The 7,657-nt window shown below is 53.4% G+C and overlaps 1 long non-coding RNA gene across 2 annotated transcripts in view; it reads left to right on the top strand.

Annotated features, from left to right (window-relative positions):
* The window catches only part of LOC143806715 (uncharacterized), a 55,327-nt gene extending 48,597 nt beyond the window's left edge, over nt 1–6,730 (top strand). For both annotated transcript variants that reach the window (XR_013221551.1, XR_013221552.1), the window contains one exon: nt 6,653–6,730. This is a non-coding gene — a long non-coding RNA (uncharacterized LOC143806715). The remainder of the gene's footprint in view (nt 1–6,652) is intronic.
* Nucleotides 6,731–7,657: the final 927 nt, after the last annotated feature.

Below are 7,657 nucleotides of genomic sequence, written 5' to 3' on the forward strand. Positions count from 1 at the left end.
CACTGCATGAGCCCCACACAGCCTCCCTATATACACTGCAAGAGCCTCACACAGCGTCCCTATATACTGCATGAGCCCCACACAGCCTCCCTATATACATTGCATGAGCCCCACACAGCCTCCCTATATACACTGCATGAGCTTCACACAGCGCCCCTATATACTGCATGAGCCCCACACAGCCTCCCTATATACACTGCATGAGCCCCACACAGCCTCCCTATATACTCTGCATGAGCTCCACACAGCCTCCCTATACACTGCATGAGCCAAACACAGCCTCCTATATGCACTGCATGACCCAAATACAGCCTCCCTATATACTGAATGAGCCCCACTCAGCCTCCCTATATATACAGCATGAGCCTCACACAGCCTCCCTATATACACTGCATGAGCCTCACACAGCCTCCCTATAAACACTGCATGAGCCCCACACAGCCTCCCTATATATACAGCATGAGCCTCACACAGCCACCCTATATACACTGCATGAGCCTCACACAGCCTCCCTATATACACTGCATGGGCCCCACACAGCCTCCCTATATACACTGCATGAGCCCCACACAGCCTCCCTATATACACTGCATGAGCCCCACACAGCCTCCCTATATACACTGCAAGAGCCTCACACAGCGTCCCTATATACTGCATGAGCCCCACACAGCCTCCCTATATACATTGCATGAGCCCCACACAGCCTCCCTATATACACTGCATGAGCTTCACACAGCGCCCCTATATACTGCATGAGCCCCACACAGCCTCCCTATATACACTGCATGAGCCCCACACAGCCTCCCTATATACTCTGCATGAGCTCCACACAGCCTCCCTATACACTGCATGAGCCAAACACAGCCTCCTATATGCACTGCATGACCCAAATACAGCCTCCCTATATACTGAATGAGCCCCACTCAGCCTCCCTATATATACAGCATGAGCCTCACACAGCCTCCCTATATACACTGCATGAGCCTCACACAGCCTCCCTATAAACACTGCATGAGCCCCACACAGCCTCCCTATATATACAGCATGAGCCTCACACAGCCACCCTATATACACTGCATGAGCCTCACACAGCCTCCCTATATACACTGCATGAGCCTCACACAGTCTTCCTATATACACTGCATGAGCCCCACACCCTCCCTATATACACTGCATGAGCCAAACACAGCCTCCCTATAAACAGCATGAGCCCCACACAGCCTAACTATATACACTGCATGAGCCTCACACAGCCTCCCTATATACTGCATGAGCCCCACACAGCCTCCCTATATACACTGCATGAGCCCCACACAGCCTCCCTATATACAGCATGAGCCCCACACAGCCTCCCTATATACACTGCATGAGCCAAACACAGCCTCCCTATAAACAGCATGAGCCCCACACAGCCTCCCTATATACACTGCATGAGCCCCACACAGCCTCCCTATATACACTGCATGAGCCCCACACATCCTCCCTATATACACTGCATGAGCCCCACACAGCCTCCCTAAATACACTGCATGACCCAAATACAGCCTCCCTGTATACACTGCATGAGCCTCACACAGCCTCCCTATATACACTGCATGAGCCTCACACAGCCTCCCTATATACACTGCATGAGCCTCACACAGCCTCCCTATATACACTGCATGAGCCTCACACAGCCTCCCTATATACACTGCATGAGCCTCACACAGTCTTCCTATATACACTGCATGAGCCCCAAATAGCCTACCTATATACACTGCATGAGCCCCACACAGCCACCCTATATACACTGCATGGGCCCCACACAGCCTCCCTATATACACTGCATGAGCCCCACACAGCCTCCCTATATACACTGCAAGAGCCTCACACAGCGTCCCTATATACTGCATGAGCCCCACACAGCCTCCCTATATACATTGCATGAGCCCCACACAGCCTCCCTATATACACTGCATGAGCTTCACACAGCGCCCCTATATACTGCATGAGCCCCACACAGCCTCCCTATATACACTGCATGAGCCCCACACAGCCTCCCTATATACTCTGCATGAGCTCCACACAGCCTCCCTATATACTGCATGAGCCCCACACAGCCTCCCTATATACACTGCATGAGCCAAACACAGCCTCCTATATGCACTGCATGACCCAAATACAGCCTCCCTATATACTGAATGAGCCCCACTCAGCCTTCCTATATATACAGCATGAGCCTCTAACAGCCTCCCTATATACACTGCATGAGCCTCACACAGCCTCCCTATAAACACTGCATGAGCACCACACAGCCTCCCTATATATATACAGCATGAGCCTCACACAGCCTCCCTATATACACTGCATGAGCCTCACACAGCCTCCCTATATACACTGCATGAGCCTCACACAGTCTTCCTATATACACTGCATGAGCCCCACACCCTCCCTATATACACTGCATGAGCCAAACACAGCCTCCCTATAAACAGCATGAGCCCCACACAGCCTAACTATATACACTGCATGAGCCTCACACAGCCTCCCTATATACTGCATGAGCCCCACACAGCCTCCCTATATACACTGCATGAGCCCCACACAGCCTCCCTATATAGAGCATGAGCCCCACACAGCCTCCCTATATACACTGCATGAGCCAAACACAGCCTCCCTATAAACAGCATGAGCCCCACACAGCCTCCCTATATACACTGCATGAGCCCCACACAGCCTCCCTATATACACTGCATGAGCCCCACACAGCCTCCCTATATACACTGCATGAGCCCCACACAGCCTCCCTATATACACTGCATGAGCCCCACACAGCCTCCCTATATACTGCATGAGCCCCACTCAGCCTCCCTATAAACACTGCATGAGCCCCACACAGCCTCCCTATATACACTGCACGAGCCTCACACAGTCTTCCTATATACACTGCATGAGCCCCAAATAGCCTCCCTATATACACTGCATGAGCCCCACACAGACTCCCTATAAACACTGCATGAGCCCCACACAGCCTCCCTATATACACTGCATGAGCCACACACAGCCTCCCTATATACACTGCATGAGCCAAACACAGCCTCCCTATATAATGCATGAGCCCCACAGCCTTCCTATGTACACTGCATGAGCCCCACACAGCCTCCCTATAAGCAGCATGAGCCCCACACAGCCTCCCTATATACACTGCATGAGCCTCACACATCATCCCTATATACTGCATGAGCCCCACGCAGCCTCCCTATATACACTGCATGAGCCCCACACAGCCCGGGGCAGAATGCTGGACAAAGGGGCAGAAAGCCGGACACAGGGGCACAGGAGATGCTGGACAAAGGGGCAGAATGCTGGACAAAGGGGCAGAAAGCTGGACAAAGGGGCACAGTAGATGCTGGACAAAGGGGCAGAATGCTGGACAAAGGGGCAGAGGAGATGCGGGGCAGAGGAGATGCTGGACAAAGGGGCAGAACACTGGACACGCTGGGGCAGAGAAGATGCTGGACACGGGCAGAATGCTGGACAAAGGGGCAGAAAGCTGGACACGGGCAGAGGAGATGCTGGACAAAAGGGCAGAATGCTGGACAAAGGGGCAGAAAGCTGGACACAGGGGCACAGGAGATGCTGGACAAAGGGGCAGAATGCTGGACAAAGGGGCAGAAAGCTGGACACAGGGGCACAGGAGATGCTGGACAAAGGGGCAGAAAGCTGGACACAGGGGCACAGGGGATGCTGGACAAAGGGGCAGAATGCTGGACAAAGGGGGCAGAGGAGATGCAGGGCAGAGGAGATGCTGAACAAAGGGGCAGAATGCTGGACACGCTGGGGCAGAGGAGATGCTGGACACGGGCAGAAAGCTGGACACAGGGGCACAGGAGATGCTGGACAAAGGGGCAGAATGCTGGACAAAGGGGCAGAGGAGATGCGGGGCAGAGGAGATGCTGGACAAAGGGGGAGATGCTGGACACGGGCAGAATGGTGGACAAAGGGGCAGAAAGCTGGACGCGGGCAGAGGAGATGCTGGACAAAGGGGCAGAATGCTGGACAAAGGGGCAGAAAGCTGGACACAGGGGCACAGGAGATGCTGGACAAAGGGGCAGAATGCTGGACAAAGGGGCAGAAAGCTGGACACGGGCACAGGAGATGCTGGACAAAGGGGCAGAAAGCTGGACAAAGGGGCAGAGGAGATGCGGGGCAGAGGAGATGCTGGACAAAGGGGCAGAACGCTGGACACGCTGGGGCAGAGGAGATGCTGGACACGGGCAGAATGCTGGACAAAGGGGCAGAAAGCTGGACACGGGCAGAGGAGATGCTGGACAAAGGGGCAGAAAGCTGGACAAAGGGGCAGAGGAGATGCGGGGCAGAGGAGATGCTGGACAAAGGGGCAGAACGCTGGACACGCTGGGGCAGAGGAGATGCTGGACACGGGCAGAATGCTGGACAAAGGGGCAGAAAGCTGGACACGGGCAGAGGAGATGCTGGACAAAGGGGCAGAAAGCTGGACAAAGGGGCAGAGGAGATGCGGGGCAGAGGAGATGCTGGACAAAGGGGCAGAACGCTGGACACGCTGGGGCAGAGGAGATGCTGGACACGGGCAGAATGCTGGACAAAGGGGCAGAAAGCTGGACACGGGCAGAGGAGATGCTGACAAAGGGGCAGAAAGCTGGACAAAGGGGCACAGGAGATGCTGGACAAAGGGGCAGAAAGCTGCACACAGGGGGCAGAGGAGATGCAGGGCAGAGGAGATGCTGGACAAAGGGGCAGAATGCTGGACACGCTGGGGTAGAGGAGATGCTGGACACGGGCAGAATGCTGGACAAAGGGGCAGAAAGCTGGACACGGGCACAGGAGATGCTGGACAAAGGGGCAGAATGCTGGACAAAGGGGCAGAGGAGATGCTGGGCAGAGGAGATGCTGGACAAAGGGGCAGAATGCTGGACACGCTGGGGCAGAGGAGATGCTGGACACGGGCAGAATGCTGGACAAAGGGGTAGAAAGCTGGACACGGGCAGAGGAGATGCTGGACAAAGGGGCAGAATGCTGGACAAAGGGGCAGAAAGCTGGACACGGGCACAGGAGATGCTGGACAAAGGGGCAGAAAGCTGGACACGGGCACAGGAGATGCTGGACAAAGGGGCAGAAAGCTGGACACGGGCACAGGAGATGCTGGACTAAGGGGCAGAAAGCTGGACACAGGGGGCAGAGGAGATGCAGGGCAGAGGAGATGCTGGACAAAGGGGCAGAATGCTGGACACGCTGGGGTAGAGGAGATGCTGGACACGGGCAGAATGCTGGACAAAGGGGCAGAAAGCTGGACACAGGGGCACAGGAGATGCTGGACAAAGGGGCAGAATGCTGGACAAAGGGGCAGAGGAGATGCGGGGCAGAGGAGATGCTGGACAAAGGGGCAGAATGCTGGACACCCTGGGGCAGAGGAGATGCTGGACACGGGCAGAATGCTGGACAAAGGGGCAGAAAGCTGGACACGGGCAGAGGAGATGCTGGACAAAGGGGCAGAATGCTGGACAAAGGGGCAGAAAGCTGGACACAGGGGCACAGGCGATGCTGGACAAAGGGGCAGAATGCTGGACAAAGGGGCAGAAAGCTGGACATGGGCACAGGAGATGCTGGACAAAGGGGCAGAAAGCTGGACACAGGGGCACAGGAGATGCTGGACAAAGGGGCAGAATGCTGGAAAAAGGGGGCAGAGGAGATGCGGGGCAGAGGAGATGCTGGACAAAGGGGCAGAATGCTGGACACGCTGGGGCAGAGGAGATGCTGGACATGGGCAGAATGCTGGACAAAGGGGCAGAAAGCTGGACACGGGCAGAGGAGATGCTGGACAAAGGTGCAGAATGCTGGACAAAGGGGCAGAAAGCTGGACACGGGCACAGGAGATGCTGGACACAGGGGCAGAATGCTGGACACAGGGGCAGAGGAGATGCTGGACAAAGGGGCAGAGGAGATTCTGGACAAAGGGGCAGAATGCTGGACAAAGGGGCAGTATGCTGGACAAAGGGGCAGTATGCTGGACACAGGGGCAGTATGCTGGACACAGGGGCAGTATGCTGGACACGGGCAGTATGCTGGACAAAGAGGCAAAAAGCTGGACACGGGGGCAGAACGCTGGACACGGGGGCAGAACGCTGGACACGGGGGCAGAACGCTGGACACGGGGACATAACGCTGGACACGGGGGCAGAACGCTGGACACGGGGTATGATTGGAGACACGGGGCAGGATGAAAGACATGGGGGCATGACTGGAGACAGATGGGGCAGGATTGGAGACAGATGGGGCAGAATTGGAGACAGATCGTGCAGGATCATGGGTCAGGATGGGGACATCATATGGGGCAGAATGGATACTCATGAGGGCAGGATGGGAGAACATATGGCTGACGCCAGGAATGAGACACACGGTGGCCAGGATGGGGAATATTATTACCATAGGGACTAATTTAGGGATATTATTACTGCAGTGATGTATTTATTTTATTTTTTGAGGACACTGTTGTAAATGGCGGGGCGGTCCTGTTACTGTGTAGAGTGACACTATGTCGCCTCTTTTTTTTCATGTGGTGTAATGTAGAATTTGGGAAAAATTAAGTAATGTGTTCTACAAGCGGAGCTCGAGATAACTGTGTTATTTCCTGCAGAGATGAGCCCTGGCTGGATGAAGTGATGGCGGTCTGTGCTGGATGAAAGATGAAGGACTTCACCTAAAGACGTCACTGGTGAGTCAGTGTTACCTATACACTGACACTATACACTGTATACTATATACAGAGGTCCTGTATATAATGTCACCAGCGATCACTGTATTATCTGTACACAGACACTGCATACTAAGTACAGATCTCCTGTGAATACTGGCACTTATGGTGATAGTATGGTGCTTTTTTTAATTACTGATCAGAATTTTAGTATTCAGTCACTATGTGGTGGTAATATGGTGTCTGGTCATGGTGCGGTGGTATTTGTTCCTTGTATGTTATATTATTCAGTCACTGGTGGTAATATGTTGTCTGGACATGGTGTTGCGGTATTTGTTCCTTGTATGTGATATTATTGGTCCTTTTAAAAATTGAAAAATAAATAAATCTTTATTTTTATATAGCGCTAACATATTCCGCAGCGCTTTACAGTTTTGCACACATCATCATAAATAAAAATATTCCTAAATTGTATTGCTTATTTTAACAAATATTTAATAGGTTACAGTAGAGTAGGGCCCAGCCAAAAGTGTCTACCGTGTTATGGTGGCGGCTTAAAAAATCTTTTGGCCAAAACAAAAGCTGTCGGCTATATGTGTGATCTGGTGATGGGAACGGTTAATGTGTGATAGGTGAGAAGTGGAGTTTTTCCAAGAGAGAGCGGTGGGACTGTGGACAGTTTGAGGGGTGGAGCGTGGAGGCGGGGCTGGGGTGGAGCCTGGGCGGAGTCTCAAGGGGGCCCCGAAAATTTTGCCAGTATGGGGCCCCGAAATTTCTAGTGGCAGCCCTGACTGCATGAGCCCCACACAGCCTCCCCATATACACTGAATGAGCCAAGCACAGCCTCCCTATATACAGCATGAGCCCCACACAGCCTCCCTATATACACTGCATGAGCCTCACACAGCCACCCTATATACTGCATGAGCCTCACACAGCGTCCCTATA

This window comes from Ranitomeya variabilis, chromosome 2, assembly GCF_051348905.1.
Source record: "Ranitomeya variabilis isolate aRanVar5 chromosome 2, aRanVar5.hap1, whole genome shotgun sequence".
NCBI classification, from domain to species: Eukaryota; Metazoa; Chordata; class Amphibia; order Anura; family Dendrobatidae; genus Ranitomeya; species Ranitomeya variabilis.